Source organism: Rosa rugosa, chromosome 5 (assembly GCF_958449725.1).
Source record: "Rosa rugosa chromosome 5, drRosRugo1.1, whole genome shotgun sequence".
Classification (NCBI taxonomy): Eukaryota; Viridiplantae; Streptophyta; class Magnoliopsida; order Rosales; family Rosaceae; genus Rosa; species Rosa rugosa.
In genome coordinates this window covers 1,351,200-1,367,823 of record NC_084824.1, presented here as the reverse complement: position 1 = coordinate 1,367,823, position 16,624 = coordinate 1,351,200, and the positions used below count along the sequence as shown (strand labels likewise).

Below are 16,624 nucleotides of genomic sequence, written 5' to 3'. Positions count from 1 at the left end.
TGGACAAGGCACACCCAGCCCCCCTCTCCTCAGCTCTCTCCTCGAATCCAATCACCGACGTCGGCGAAACCGTCGCCGATTCTGACCCTTCCAACTCCTTCATCGTGTCGTCCTCGCCACCGAAGTCGGAGACACAGTCGACTGGGAAGCCTTGAGCTCTTTCGAAAACGTTTTCATCAGCGAAACCATGAGCTTAGAGGGGGCGAAATCCAAGGAAACTTGGGAAAGCAGAGTAGGTGAGAGTGGAGTGAAGGAAGAAGGAAGTGGGATTGGGGAGAAGGAAGGAAGGAGGCATGGAAAGTCTTCAGTGAGAGAAGAAATCGGTGAGGGGGGAGGAGAGAGAGAATAGATTGAAAAGGGGAGGGGAGAGAGAGAGATATATATATGAGTGTAAATTATTAATTAAAATGAGGGCAATACTGTCAATAGATGTTAGATTAGGTAAATGGGAGTAAAAAACTCTTAGTGAAGTATGTGGGCAATTTTTAGGCTAAAATTGTGTAAATGGTTATTATCCCTTTAGAATATGAGCTATACTACTAAAGGACTAAAATATCCTCGATATTTCCTCAAAATTTCCATTTTTAACAAGCACCGATATTAATTTTAACATTTTTCTGATATTTTATTTTTAGTATATTTTTAGCTGATTATACAACTTTATCTAAAGTTTTGGTAAAATTTCCATTCATATTCGATATTTCCTTCAATTTTTTTTTTTGAACTATCTATATTTCCATAATCTTCGATATTTTGGTCATAGAGTCTTCCAACCACTCAACTTTATGTGTACAATGTAGAAAGTTGTAAGAGAGATGCAAACTTAAATGTGATGGATGACGCTTTCAAAAATGGATCACTTACATAATCCTAACTGTGGATCTTGTATGGAGATATCTCGAAAATGGAGAACCATAAGCAATATTCCGGAGTTGGCACTAACCATCGTCCCAAGTAGTATTGCAAGTGATAAAAGCAGTATTCCGGTGCTAGGTTTAGGAACGGCTGCATATCCTCTTGTTCCCTCTGAAGCAGTGAAAGAAGCCATTCTCACTGCAATCCAAGTCGGCTACATACATTTTGATACCGCTGCTGTTTACCAGACGGAGCAAGTTCTTGGTGAAGCCATTGCCGAAGCTCTTTCACTTGACCTCGTCAAATCCCAGGATGAGCTTTTTGCTACTTCCAACTTCCAAGCTTTGGTGCACGGATGCACACCATCACCTAGTCCTGCCTGCCATTCATAAAACACTCAAGTACGTATACAGATCTATATATTGATTTATCTGTAACGGACAAGAATCCACGTTAATATATTTGAAAAGTGCACATTTCCTAGCTATACTCAGTCGACCATCCAATCATAGACTTTGACAAATCGAAATCGTTCATTTTTTTGGTTAACCCTTATGCCTAACAAAGATCACTCGTGCCAAAAATCTGAGAAATATTGGGCGTGGTGTTTGTACTTAGATGTCAATATTAATAGTAATCAAATAGCTAGATGAACGATTTCAAATCTGGCAACTACCTTAGAAGAGAAAAGTAAAAATCGAAGTCTCCAATTATTGGGTAGACTTCTGCAGTAATCGAATCTGCAAATGTTCACATTAATTAGGGGGATCTTTTGATTTAGCATATGTCTAGCTATACCCCTGCAGAAATCTAGGATTGGAATACCTAGATTTGTATCTCATTCATTGGCCTGTGAGTTTGGAGCCGGGAAGCTATGACATACCTGTTAAGAAAGAGGATCTTCTTCCTATGGACTTCAAGTCTGTGTGGGAAGCAATGGAAGAGTGCCAGAAGCTAGGCCTCACCAAGGCAATAGGAGTCAGCAATTTCTCATGCAAAAAGATTGAAATCTTGCTTTCCACTGCAAAAATCCCTCCTGCAGTCAACCAAGTAATTAATAAAGGTTGGTTATTCTTTAGTTAATTAAATATATAATTGCAAGCATGCTTAATTTGGTTACATTAATTTGGAATTAATTAAGGTGGAGATGAACCCGCTATAGCAGCAGAAAAAGCTGAGAGAGTTTTGTGAAAGAAAAGGTATAATCATCATTGCCTGCTCTCCATTGGGGGCAAAAGGGACACCGTGGGGACAAATGGAGTTATGGAATGTGAGACTCTCAAACAAATTGCTGAAGCAAAAAGGAAAACTCTTGCTCAGGTTAAGTGTTTACATGGAAATTATTCTATGCACCGACGGTGCATGGAATCCTCTCCGTAAATACCAGCAGTGTGCAAGTCACGTGCATTAACAGACGTTGCCATCCGTTGGTTAGTGAAGAAAACGGAAACGAAGAACCAAAAAACCAAAGTGCAGTAAAAACAAAATTTACCCTGGCCACTCAGCGTTGTTGAGATCGGCCTTTGTTATGCCCGACCTTTCAATTTTTGTTTGCTTGGGAATTGCAGCTAGCAGAGAGCCAGAGACTGTTCTTTTCACTGATCTTTATGCAGAACACAAAGGAAAGATCAACAAGAGCGAGATTCGGAGTGCGCATGGAGAAGACAGAGCGGTTCTAGTCTCCGAAGGGTCCCTCCGAACAAGAAGAATTAGAAGAACAGCAATTGTTGATTGATAGTTCCTGAGGCGAAGACCAATTCTTTTCTTTCAGGTTAAGATGGGTGTCCCTCCGTTTCAGGTTATTCTTCACTCTGCGAAACCCTAGTTCCCAATTCAATACCGAATCCGGAGTTCTTCTTAGCATTCACCCCACGGAGCTCAAATTCCCCTGTAAGTCGTTTGGTTTTGGGTTTATATTTGATTCGATTTGATTTTATCCAGGTGATATTTATTGATAGGTGAATAAAATTTGACACGCGACTTCCTTCTTTGAATGGGTCTATTGTTTGGATTAACTGATTGGGTTTTCTGAAATTATTGTTTCTTATTGATTGGGTATATGAAATCCATGTTTGGATTGCTTGTTTGGAAAAAATGCTAGGGAGGAAAAATGTTTCAGAGTTGACGAAGAACTTGATGTTTAGTTGTTAATAGCTAATGCCGTAAGAATTTACAGGGCTTCCCCTATTTATGTACATAACTTTGATCTGATTTTTAAGTGCAGTTTTAGGATTTTCTATCGCCAAAGCCTACAGAAGCACTATACAGATGGATTCGTTCATGTTTCTGTAGGAGTTCTTATTTGGTTTGGGGCACAGTTTTGCTGCAATAGTGAAAAGCAACTTCCTTTATTTTTTTTTTTACCTTAATCTGTGTAAGTTATGTTATCAGAACTAGAGTTGGATTTGCTTTCATCAGGATGTTGGTTTTATTGAATGGGGAGTGCTCAACTTCATACTTCAATTTTATACTTTGTGCTTATCAAATTTATTGTCTGTGCAGTTGAACCTCCAAATCCAAAGGAAGCTGTAAAGTGGTTATATCTTGCTTCTTTTCAGGGCCATGTCCGAGCTCAATACCAACTTGCAATTTGTCTGTATCAGGGACGTGGGGCAGATCGTAACATGAAAGAAGCGGTATGTTACTACATCACTCTTGAGTTATCTATGAAATTTTATATTCTTATTTTCTTATATATTTCATTCAAAACTTTGGATTTTTTTTTTTTTGAAAGAAAGGAGGGCAGTGCAACTGCTCTTACACCTTATCCATTAATGAAACCATAGAATACATGAGGGGGACATAGTGCCTTAACCCCAAATTACACCTTATCCATTAATGAAACTTTGGATTTTATGAAGTCACAAAATGAAGGGTTTATAATTTAAAGTAACATAATTTAGGGGAATTTAGTCCAAATTACAGTATAGGGGATGAAGGGATGGCACTCTAGCTAACCCTAAAATTTCTGCTGAACATTATGTTTTGTGTTTTGTAGCTGGTTTTAACTTACAGTTTTGACAGAAAATAGTAGGCACTCTCTGCTCCTCTACTAAAATGATTTGGAATTGAAGAACTCTACATTTTCTTTTTGGGTTTTCCTTCTGCGTTTTGGTTTTTCTGGTATCCAAGAATTCTACATTTTCACTCCTGGTATCCAAGAACTCTACATTTTCGTTTTGGGTTTTCCTTCTGCGTTTTGGTTTTTCTGGTCAGCACTTGCACTTGAAATTGTCAATAATTCGAGCAATGAACTATTGAAATCGGTGATGAGAGCTGCCATGAAAGGTGAAGGTTGCGGAGAAGGTATTTCTAATGCTGCGGAGGCCACAAAATCCAATGTGGAGGCCACACAGTCCAATGCTGTCGTTGCAACTGACTGTGACACAACAACGGACATTATCCACGAGAAGGTTCCTAACGGTCGAAAATGTCGCAGCCATCGCAGGAGAAAATCCCGAGTCTGATGATGATTTGGACAGTATTTAGCCATCTGAATTTGTAATGACTGACAAACTCGGTTTCACTTGTGTCACCCTTCTACTTGCCAATACCCAATAGTGTACCATCCTCCAAAAGGGCTGAAGAATTGGCCTATGCTATACAATGTTGTCGAGAGATCACAGCGACACTTTGGAGAATGTGATCACAAAAGCAATGTTAAGGAAGATAAAACCAGATCATCTTGCACTTGGACTGGCTGTTTGAGTTCAGATATTTAAGATACAGCTTATTATTTGTATTGGTTTTCTGTATATGTTTAAATGAAGCAAAGTTAACCTGATTACCTGAATGAGATTAGTTTTCTTATAATTGAAATATGTTATATGTTTTGCAAGTTTTAATACTGTATGTGGTTGATTTTTGGGTCTGAGGCTGTGTATCGACTTTGGATATGAAATTAGGCCTGTTGGTAACATAAACAAATATGAAACCCCTGGCTTCACTTGTATTGTCAATCAAGAAGCCCCTTTTCATATTTTAGTTTTTCTTGGAATGAAATTCAAGGTACTTCTCTGAATGTTATAACGCATGTCGTACTTGCCTGCTCGGCCTATCAAAAATCCGAAATGATTGTTGTACATGTAAGGAAATGAGGAACTAAACGATGTATTCATGCTACCTGAAGGACAACTTAAAAAGATTGGAGATAGAGGTGAAAAACAGATTAGAAGCTAACCGCTCTTCAAGTAATATAGTGCAAGGTATGCCTATTTGATTTTGCTTTTCCACGTGATCTAATGTGAAAAAGGTATGCCTATTTGATCCATCAACTTGGGATGAGAAGATACTAGGTATACAGCCCGCGCAATGCCGCAGGTTATATTGTTTTTTCCCGAATTTTATGTGTTAAAAGAGTAATAATCATAATCTAAACAATGTTAATTAAATTTATTATTGTTTTACAATATGTAAAATCTAGTGTTTTAATCAGACCAGCATATATACATATTTCAAAAATTGGAAGTTTCAGCAGGAGCTGGCATTCTAACCAAGCCATCCATATGCATTTTTACAATTTTCAAAAACTTGGCATCCTAAGTTCCTAACCAAAGATGATGTTTATAAACAAATTACACGTGGTTAGTTCTTAGCTTGTGAGGCTTCTTCTGTGCTGGTGAGGACCTCATTTGCTCTTGAATGTGATGGACATCAACTGAAATAGTAGGTATGAAGATGAGAGAAAATGTATCAGAATACAAAATATAGAGAATAGCAGGATATGGAATATAAATTAAACAGGTTACCAAAGACAGAATTATAGTAGGTAAGTAGCTAAATAAGTCAAGTTTTACTTAGGCAGATGAATATGATAAAGTTTAGTATTTGAAAAGTGTAGATATCTCACAGACATAAGTAACGAAACACGTAATGAAGCAGTCTCCATATGGAGGTTTACAAAAAAGATCAAACTACCAGAATGTATTAAAACCCAGAATTCATCAATCAAATCACAACAGGAGTTCTCATGCTGGTGAAAATAAAATGCTCTAAATAAATTTGTTAAAAATAAAAAAATAAAAAGAACCAAAAGAGGCAGTATATCTCACTCCTTAAGCTTTCCTCAATTCATAACACAAAGGAGTCTATGAACATAGGTTCAACTTGCACTATATTAGATCAAATAAATGGAAAGCACTTTGTAATTAGATAAAATGTTACTAAACAACCTGCATTTTTGAACAACCATATCTCTTAGTCTCTTCCAAATGCATATCAACCTCATAAAGCTAAAAAGAAGACATCAGAGGATTTAAAAACAGAGTCCACTATTTCAATTGTAAGTGATACGTATCTACAACAACTTCCATTCCAAATTCATTAGATACACATAAGAAGGATGTTTATTTCACACGCACCTTGTTGCGTAAGTTTCTAGCCATTTTAGCATGATCAGCCCCTTTAGTGAGCTCCATATTTAACTGTGCTTCTGCATCTTCCTCTTCTAGCCTCTTTTCCTGCAAGTATATTGCTCAGAAGTTAAAGATTATCAAGAAATGATTAACCAAGATGCTATGAATACCTGTAATACCAAATTACCAACATTACTGAACCTTGAATGATAAAGAAGACTATCATTGTGGAAAGTGTAACTCAATAGTACATCATTTTGGGATATACCTATACAGTAACTTTAGTCAGAAGTTGCATCCACATTTCCTCAAATTTTGCGATCAAAGTTTTTGCTGTAACATGAACATCTACACTCTGAAAACCAAGTATAACAGCTAATTTCGTCATAAACTTTAATACAAAGGACAGCAAAGCAAGGTGTAAGTGCCAGATGCATGATGAGATAGAAGAGTAATAAAGATGTTTAATGGAAATCTCAAATGTAGAATGCATAGTAATGCATTACACACATTTAACTAATGCATAATGTATCCTTTAGCCAAATTGTTCAAGTCCTTATTATTTGCTAGCTCGATATGTTGTCTACAGTATTATGGAGGGTTAGATTAAGAGGATATCTCTGACTAAGCCAACTGCGAAGAAGTCCATCCCCTCTAAGAAGATCGGCACATATCCAAATATTTAAGAAAAGAGAATTTAATGGTTTGAGGAAATAATTGATTGTCAGACCATCTAATTCTGAAATTTATGGATGATTAGTCGACTGACATGAACAACCATTGATGGATATGAATTCACAGACCTCAAAGTCAAAGCAATATATCACAAATTGATCCACAATGGCAGAGGCTCCCCTAATGAATGAACAGTCAAAGCAATATATCACAAAAAACTATTGAGTTCCTACTTGTACTTATACTTTGGGATGAGAGATTTAAAGAAACCTTTACAATACAAACCAGATCTAAATACTTAAGACCCTACATCATAATCTAGACTATTCTCACAAGTCAGTACCTTTCATGACTCCCTCTAGGAAAAGGAAATAGCCTCTTTGGTCTCCATCTGATAAACCGGAAACAACCCCATCTCAACCGCATCTTTACACGTAATATGCACCTCCGTCACCAGCTGGCCACTCTAGTCTCAATCATTCCCGTGATGTCTAGTTACCCAAATACTTTAATACCTGGTAATTGAGATCAATCGCTAGTGGCATAAGACAAAAAGACCAAAACCTGCTGTAGCTTAAACCCAAAGTCTTAAACTGAAAAGAAAGCAATTTAGAATCATTTTGTCGAACAGCTTGTGTGCATAATATTCGATACTGAATAATATAACACCTTGTCTGAGTGAACTGATCCATGTCCCCCTATCGCCGCTCGAATCGAACTGTGTCCCGTCCACCAAATTCCCGGTGTGATGTACTGAATTCAAACATAATCGCAATCAATCCCAATCCAAAAGAATCAATAAGCACAAAGAAACATAGTGAAGCTCGTCACCGTACTTCGGGGTATATCCCAGCCTTCACCTTCCTTTAGGAGTTTCTTCTTCAATCCCTGCTTTCCGATCTCCTTCTCCTCCCCGTCGACGGCTTGGTGCCCCTGATGATATCGCTGAAGACCTAATGATGTCGTTTTGCTCCTCCCTTACCCAAACCCTTGCCTCCAAAGATAGATAGAGAGAGAGAGAACCAGAAATTGGATGCGTCCAACAATGACAGAGCTGGGGGAGACCTCTGAGACCGACTCTCCTTTTCTTCTCTCCCCCACTTTGTTTTCCATTGACTCAAATTTAGGGAGCGGGAGAACAAAATTCGTGGCGGAATTTTTGAGTTTTAAAATTTTAATTCAATTTTTCGCGGCCTCAGAACGAAGAGGATGAATTACAACATTTTTTTCGCCGTAAAATGATATATATATATATATATATATATATATATATATATATTTTTTTTTTTTTTTTCTCTCAAAATAATATTTTCATTTAATACATTAAAATTTGTTTCAAATTTCTTGTAGTGCGATAAATATATATACAATGACAAATTTCAAAAGAACGATTATATTTCTGCATTACTCATAATAGTGTATGCTTATAACAGCTCAAATATCGAATTTTTTAAAGTTGTTTTAGTGACAAGATATTTTGGTAAAGATAAAATCAAGAACCAACCGCCTTAATTGATGCCGTAGGGGTCATCATGGGCCGGGCTAGGGCCGGCCCTACCCTAAATTTTAGGGCTTAGGGTCGGGCCGGGCCGGGCCTAGTCAAAGTCAACAAAATTTAGGGCCGGGTCGGGCCGGCCCTCAAATAGGGCCAAATAGGGCCGAAATGGGCCAAAAAAGGGCCTTATTTTGTTTAACAAAAAAAAAACATTATTTTTTTCTTCTCAAAATATGGCTTAATGGTATATATTGGTAATAAAAGACTCATTGTTTTTTATTGAACATATTTAATACACACACCGAAGGTGGAAGTCACTAAATTTTTTACCACTACCATATATTCATATACGGACGACATCCAACGGTGCATTTTAAAAAATTCCATTTCGTCCCCCATTTTGCTCATGGAGGATAACAAGCCTAATAAACGAGTTATACTACATTAATAGGCATATAATGATTATGTGCGATCCAAAAAATTTGAAATGGAAATCGACCAATCTGAAAATTCTCATATGTTTATACAACATTGATAGGTATTGTGTAAAAAAATTAGGCCGATCTGCCATGAATAAGGCGCCCAACGTAGCGGTCAACACTTTGCACAAGCAAACTTCCCTAAGGGGAGCGGCACCATGTGCGGACAAACGTTGCGGAATTTTGACATCCGTAAGTAGACCCCCTACTCATGAGAGTGTGGGAGCTGAAAGATCGAAAAAAGTGAATTGCCAAGGACCGGTTAAGAGCATATTTGTTTTATGTTCTATTTAGGGTATTGAGTTGACCGGGTAGATCGAGGTCCAACCGAATGCGAAAATTGTTTAAATTTCTACCACTAACATATATTCATATGCAAACAACATCCAGCGGTTCATTTTAAAAATTCCATTTCGTCCCCCATTTTGCTCATGGAGGGTAACAAGCCTAATAAACTAGTTATACTACATTACAAGACATATAAGAATTATGTGCGATCCAAAAATTTTGAAATGAAAATCGATCAATCGGATAATTCTCATATGTTTATACAATAGTGATAGGTATTGTGTAAAGAAATTAGGCCGATCCGCCGTGAATAAGGCACCTAACGGAGCGGTCAACGCTTTGCACAAGCAAACTTCCCTAAGGGAAGCGGCACCATGCGCGGACAAACGTTGCGGAATTTTGACATCCATAACTAGACCCCCTACCCATGAGAGTGTGGGATCTGAAAGATCGAAAAAAGTGAATTGCCAAGGACCGGTTAAGAGCATATTTGTTTTATGTTCTATTTAGGGTATTGAGTTGACCGGGTAGATCGAGGTCCAACCGAATGTGGAAATTGTTGAAATTTCTACCACTAACATATATTCATATGAAAACAACATCCAGCGGTTCATTTTTAAAAATTCCATTTCGTCCCCCATTTTGCTCATGGAGGGTAACAAGCCTAATAAACTATTTATACTACATTAATAGGTATATAAGGATTATGTGCGATCCAAAAATTTTGAAATGAAAATCGATCAATCGGAAAATTCTTATATGTTTATACAATAGTGATAGGTATTGTGTAAAGAAATTAGGCCGATCCGTCGTGAATAAGGCACCTAACGGAGCGGTCAACGCTTTGCACAAGCAAACTTCCCTAAGGGGAGCGGCACCATGCGCGGACAAACGTTGCGGAATTTTGACATCCATAAGTAAACCCCCTACCCATGAGAGTGTGGGAGCTGAAAGATCGAAAAAAGTGAATTGCCAAGGACCGGTTAAGAGCATATTTGTTTTATGTTCTATTTAGGGTATTGAGTTGACCGGGTAGATCGAGGTCCAAACGAAGGCGGAAATTGCTGAAATTTCTACCACTAACATATATTCATATGCAAATAACATCCAGCGGTGTATTTTAAAAAATTCCATTTCGTCCCCCATTTTGCTCATTAAGAAGTTAACATTACATTGGTAAAATGGTTTCAACTCGACCAATTGATTATTTTTAGTTATGTTGATTACTTGATTTATTTCAAAATTGGTATTACATGAATATATTGTCCAATTTGAAATAATAGCTTTGTAATTATTACAGTTAATTAGTTAACAGTAATTATTGGTAAATATTAAAATACCCATAAGATTATATTAAAACGGCGGCGTTTTTGCCAAATTAACGGTTAATTCTTTAAAAAAAATTATTTTTTTCTTCTCAAAATATGGCTCAATTTAAAAGACTCATTTCCTAATATGGCAGATTGAAATAATTTTCTACACTTCCATAGTTTTATACATATAACACATGTAATAGAAAATAACAAAAATAAAATATAAATTTTAGGGCCGGGCCGGGCCGTAGGGTAGGGCCGGGCTTTATTTGTGTGACCCATACCCTACCCTAAATAAAAAGGGTCGGGCCGGCCCGCCCTAATGGAAGGGCCGGGCCGGGCGGGCTTAGGGCCCAAGGGCCATATGATGAGGCCTATGATGCCGGAATGAAGATGTACAAGACCAATTTTTTCACGTTATGCATATTGCTATGACAGATTTATTTGGACGAGATGGAATCTATCATTTTTCATTAATTGCACGAAATTATTAATGTATCTACTAAAATTGTCTAACTTGTTTATTAATTGTATAGAAATAAATACATGTCAAAATCAATTGATCAAGAAAAAGGAAATTGGTCAAATCAACCGTTGGATGTGATGATCGGGATGTCACAAGCACATGGTAAAATTCCTAGCCGTTGTCGTCATCTTTTCGATCTTGATCCACGTGGTCAATTGAATATACATGTATACTTCAAAGGTCAACCCTATCAACACATGAAATTTGGAAAGTTGACCGATGGATATGACAATTGGAATATTTTATAGTTATTGTAAAAATTTTAGCAAGATTCGTTTACAAGTTGACTTGGATCCATTTGGTCAACCTATGTGTTCTTTATAATCCTATATTTATTTATTAGATTTTTCAAAGGACAACACCTTCACGGGATATGAAACTTGGGAAATCAACCATATGATGAGATGATTGGAATATTCTATGCTTTCTGTAAAAATTTAGCTATAGTTTCAACTTCGATCCACTTGGTCAACCAAAGTAACTTTTATAACCATTTGGTAAATCGATGTCATATCGACCATGAACGATGCCAATTTTTCCATATTGCGTATATAACTACATGGTGGATACTTGTTAAGGGGTGAAAACAAAAATTTTCAATTTCAAGTTGGCGAATCATAAGAAATACCGATGTGTCTGCTAGTGTTGTTTAATTTATATATTGCATATAAAGTGAATTTGACTTCTAAAAGTGACGATGCATAGAAAAATGAATCTGGCCAAACCAACCGTTGGATGAGAAGATTGCAATGTTTTGTGGTTGTTGTAAAAAATTTGGTCAATTTCGTCTTCGTTTTGACTTCGATCAACTTGATCATTGTTAACTTTGTGTCACTATGTTTATATATTAGATTCCTTAAAGGGCAACTCCATCGAGATTAATGAAATTGGACAAACCAACCGTTGGATGAGATGATTTGAATATTTCATCCCTGTAGTAAAAATACAACGAATTTCGTCTTCGTTTCAACTTCAATCCCTTGGTCAACCGAAGTTACATTTATAACCATATAATTTTCAATTAGATTCTTTAAAAGGAGTCCTCATCAACTCTTAATGAACTAGGAAAACCGACTTTTGGACGCAATGATATAATAAATCAGCCGTTGAAATGTGGTTTACTTCCGTACTCTTTCTAATTAGTTTGGTTTTCATAGTATTTTAATATATAAAGGGTATTATCTAAAATAATTATGATTTGATTGACAAATTCTTTTATTTTTATTGATTAAATATAGTCCTATTCAAAAAATATATATATATAAAAATAAATATAGTATAGATAAGCAAGTAGTTTATAAAAAGTTACAAATCACGAAATTTTATTGAAGTAGTAGTTTATTAATGCTTGATAAAAAAATAAAAATAAAAAATAAAATAAGTAGCTTACTAAAGCAAAGGTTAGAAAATATATTAAAAAAAAATTAAAAAAAAAAAAAAAAACCTCAAGGTTGTTCGAACCCATGTGAAGCTAGCCACTAAAGCAACAATAGCATGTAAGCCAGTACGCTAGGCACGGCTGCAGGTTATGCTGTGATTGATTTTCGTTCTTATATGAATACACTTAAAAACTAAATGGAAAACGCAGGTCGTTCTGAAACCTCTTCCTCCATCACTTACTGTACCAATTCGCCGGACCAGATCTGATTACCCTCTGCTTCAATACCAGACCCGATTACCGATTCACCAATCCAACTCACTGGTGGATAAATTCCTCCACGTTGTTCGGAGTCTGAGCCGCGGCGACGAAACAGATCCCAAAAGCTTCGACCTTTCCGGCAGGTTTCGGCAATTTCAGGCGATTCCGGCTTTGTATTGCTTTATTCGACTTTGTTCTTCCCATCATCAACCGGCTTAGGATTAGCCTCAGGTTAAGAAGGCTGAGGTGGAATCGGCACCGGAGAATCGGCGTCGTTCTTCTCCATAATATCTGACGAATATTGTTTAAGAAACTTTACCCAAGCCTATGAATCTACCCAAACTGATCTATTTTTACCTCATAAAGTTAACTAACAGAGACCATTTCAAAAAAAAAAAAGTTAACTAACAGAGACTTAACGGTAGGCCAACGGCCAGATACAATCAACGGTTCAGATTTAAAATACATGAATAAAAAATTAAATAAATTGATGGTTCACTTGCACCGTCGGTTCAGATTTAAAATACACTTTTTGTTTATTTTTAATAAACAAAAAGTATATTTAATGCAATCTAACCATTCATTTATGTTGGTGCAAGTGCACGGCGGTGCTCTGAATAATCTCTCGTGTTTACATGCTAAATTTCTGATTTCTATCCTTAAAGATGGACGTACGTTTATTCAGATGCAGATCTCTCATTTCGATTTATTCCCTCATTTTAATCAAAACTGTGGCTCAATTTTTTGCGTGTGGATCATGATCAGGTTTGTCTGAGATGGGCATATGAGCAAGGGGTGAGTGTGGTGGTGAAGAGCCTTAACAAGGAGAGGATTAAGGAAAATATGGACATATTTGAATGGGAGATGCTGCCTGATCGAGGAAGTTGACAAGATCAATCAAATTCCACAAAAGAGAGGATGTCAAGCATCCGACTTCGTTTCAGATAATGGCCCTTTCAAGTCTCTTGAAGAGCTTTGGGATGGAGAGATTTAAGTAATTATAGTACCAATCAATCAGGTCAATCGATGATCGAGATTTATTAATCAATGCGGACATAATAATATGTCGTAATTAATTTGCTGCTTTTGGCTAATCAGATCAACTTTTGTTCGATAATGCTCGAAGCAATATTTCGATTTTTTTTTTTTGGACGAACTGATGAGAATGATCAATTATGTAATAGTAGTCATTTTATTATTACGCCAGTTGCCTTTCAGGTTGGACGTAATTTTTTATATTTCTTTCTTAGAGGGCACAAACATAATCAAGGGTAGGTTTATCGAAAAGGCACATGCATGTGTATTTAGTTTTAGCTAGAAGACTCCCAACTGCTCTTTGAATTTGATGGTCCTATGCAGCAAGAATTGAAATATGTAAAACGGTATTAATTATGGTTTGGTTTATACAAAAAAAAAAAAAATCTATTTTGGTGAAACTAACTCAACTTTAATGGCTCTGTTGTACTGCTTCTGATTTAAAAGCTTAAGTATATATTCTTTGTCCTTTCCTAATGACAGAAAGAAAGAGAGACCATCAAACACGTTCCAAAAACCGTTAGGTTCAAATTAGGTTCTCCTAGTTGATTAACAAGACCGTACGTACTTAATTGAAACTTCGATCAAAGTGGGTTTGAAAATTAAGTTTTCAAGGAAATCAATCGATCCCATGAAACAAATACATGAATATAGACCAGTATTCATATGAATAGGTCCCATGTATGTGTATTTAATTGTTTGTTTTGGCTAGCTAAGCTACAACAGTACGTCCAACTGGTTATGATTGATTTTTACGATCCTATGTATCAAGAATTGAAATATGTTAGAATATACCAGACCTAACTGCGGCACGCGGTTATATCCCTTAGGATTTGGCCATGGGAATTAATTTATGCGTCCAAGTTTTACGATTTGACCGTGGAAATATCACATCCCTATCCGTGACAAATAATTAGACGTGAGGCTCCTGAGCTTGAATCCTCTAAGCCCATATTAATGCTTATAAAACTGAGGTAAACTTTGTGTAACTGCACGGTCTGCACCATCCTTAGCGGTTGCCTCTTTTTTTTTTTTTTTTTTTGGGAATGGCCTATTTTTCTTTTTTCTTTTATTATACCAACAAATTCATATTATAACTAGTTTTTTGTGATTCGAATTTACAACCCCACTTATAAATTAAAAATTAATATCAAATAAAAACTAATTTCACTCAATCAAATGGTAGTGGACAGATTGCCCCCTTTTATTTTTTAATTTTTTTGATAAGCAGTTTGTCAAATGGTTGAGGGCGGTAGGGAGTTCACCTTCACGACTACTGACTAATTGACTATTTGACTATATTAAAAATTAATATCAAATAAAAACTAATTTCACTCAATCAAATGGTAGTGGACAGATTGCCCCCTTTTATTTTTTAATTTTTTTGATAAGCAGTTTGTCAAATGGTTGAGGGCGGTAGGGAGTTCACCTTCACGACTACTGACTAATTGACTATTTGACTATAGGGTTTTTCCTCAATGAAGAAGAGAACCATTGGCAGTCTACCAGTCAAAATATTACACGTGTCCATTACTGGTAGCAGGAGGTTTCTGCTTCCAACAGAAATGATGTTTAGTGAATACATTTTCTTTTCACTCGGAAAAAAGAAATGATGTTTAGTTTCCTTCAAAAAAAAAATGATGTTTAGTTGACCAAAAGTAAGAGGACTAGAGGAGAATGATATTTACTAATTATTTGTGGGAATTAACAACAAAATCAATGGGTGGGCGGCCTTCCTTTCTTTCTTCTATACAAGTTCTAGAATCAGATAAGTAAAAGTTACTAATCATTAAAATATATTGGGTGAGCAGCCCCAATGCCTGGGCAACTACTAGGTCGTATCGCTTTGTAGACTTGTTCTCGTAAAACCAAAAACCCACAATCTGGGAAAAATGTCTCCCATTATTTTACACATTGCCTCAAGGCGTAGCCCACCTTTCCAGTTTCAATTGATACTCGTGTTCACAACATGTATCTTTCAACATAAAGTGATCGTCATGTGTGTTGCGTTAATTAACCACAAGTCCACAACTCCTGAATGTATACGTACCATTCGGACGGTAAAACAATTGATAAAGTAATTTGTGGTTCACATCTAAAATCAATTGACAATGGATGGAGTGGTCCAAACCCTTATAAATCTATAGACAAGGTCCCATTTTTCCCATGTGGGATGTATATATTCTCAACATGCCCCCGCACGTCTGGCGAATTTTTAAGCCATACACGTGGACAACTTGGGTGACGTGGAGCCCGTGTGGCCGTTAGGCATGCACACGTGGGTAACCCGCTCTGATACCACATGGGAAAAATGGGATCTTGTCTGTGGGTTTATAAGGGTTTGACCCACTCCATCCATTGCCAATTGGTTTTGGATGTGAACCCCAGATTACTTTATCAACAATATCATTCAAATAGTACGGCCAACACCGTTCTAATAACACCCGTTCGTATGGTCAGGCCGAAAAGAGGGTTACATATCTACATGGAAGAGAAGGGGAGATAGTTGGAGATGGGTAATTTGGTCAGGAAAGAAGGCCAAACTTCATCGATCTGTGTCGGGTCGTCTCCGGTGATGTCAAAACTCTTAAATACAAGATAGCTAGCTAGTAACCAATACTTGCAATGGATGGAATACAAGGCATCAAAGTCATTTAAAGTAACAAAGAAACAGCTATCGCTGACATGAAAACCCCAACACGTTTAACCTGGTCTCTTTTTAAGACTATGAATATAATTAGGGCTTGCTTGTTTTATCTAGCTAGCTAGTCAATCGATTATTGTTGATAGCTACTTCTATGATCACGACCGTTTAGTTTCAAACATTATCTGCTGCCTGTCAGCCGACTTTAATTGATTTCCCCGATTGATCTTTTTCCATGTCGCTAGCTATGACCATCTAACTGATCAGTGTCCAAAAGTTTGAAACAATCAAGATAAAAGAAGATTGACAACGAATTTCTAG

The 16,624-nt window shown here is 36.7% G+C and overlaps 2 long non-coding RNA genes and 1 pseudogene across 3 annotated transcripts; 2 read left to right on the top strand and 1 right to left on the bottom strand.

Annotated features, from left to right (window-relative positions):
- The first annotated feature begins 882 nt into the window (after positions 1-882).
- LOC133713172 (non-functional NADPH-dependent codeinone reductase 2-like) lies at positions 883-13,677 on the top strand (annotated as a pseudogene).
- LOC133713173 (uncharacterized) lies at positions 2,200-4,688 on the top strand. Of its 2 annotated transcripts, XR_009847851.1 has the most exons (3): positions 2,294-2,745; positions 3,358-3,491; positions 3,854-4,688. It is a non-coding gene; the product is annotated as an uncharacterized LOC133713173 (long non-coding RNA). The 2 variants fall into 2 exon arrangements; XR_009847850.1 differs by having other exon boundaries at positions 2,200-2,745; positions 3,358-4,688.
- LOC133708440 (uncharacterized) lies at positions 5,286-6,572 on the bottom strand. The gene is made up of 3 exons (XR_009845838.1): positions 6,478-6,572; positions 6,216-6,314; positions 5,286-5,512 (listed from the first exon to the last, which is right to left on the bottom strand). It is a non-coding gene; the product is annotated as an uncharacterized LOC133708440 (long non-coding RNA).
- Positions 13,678-16,624: the final 2,947 nt, after the last annotated feature.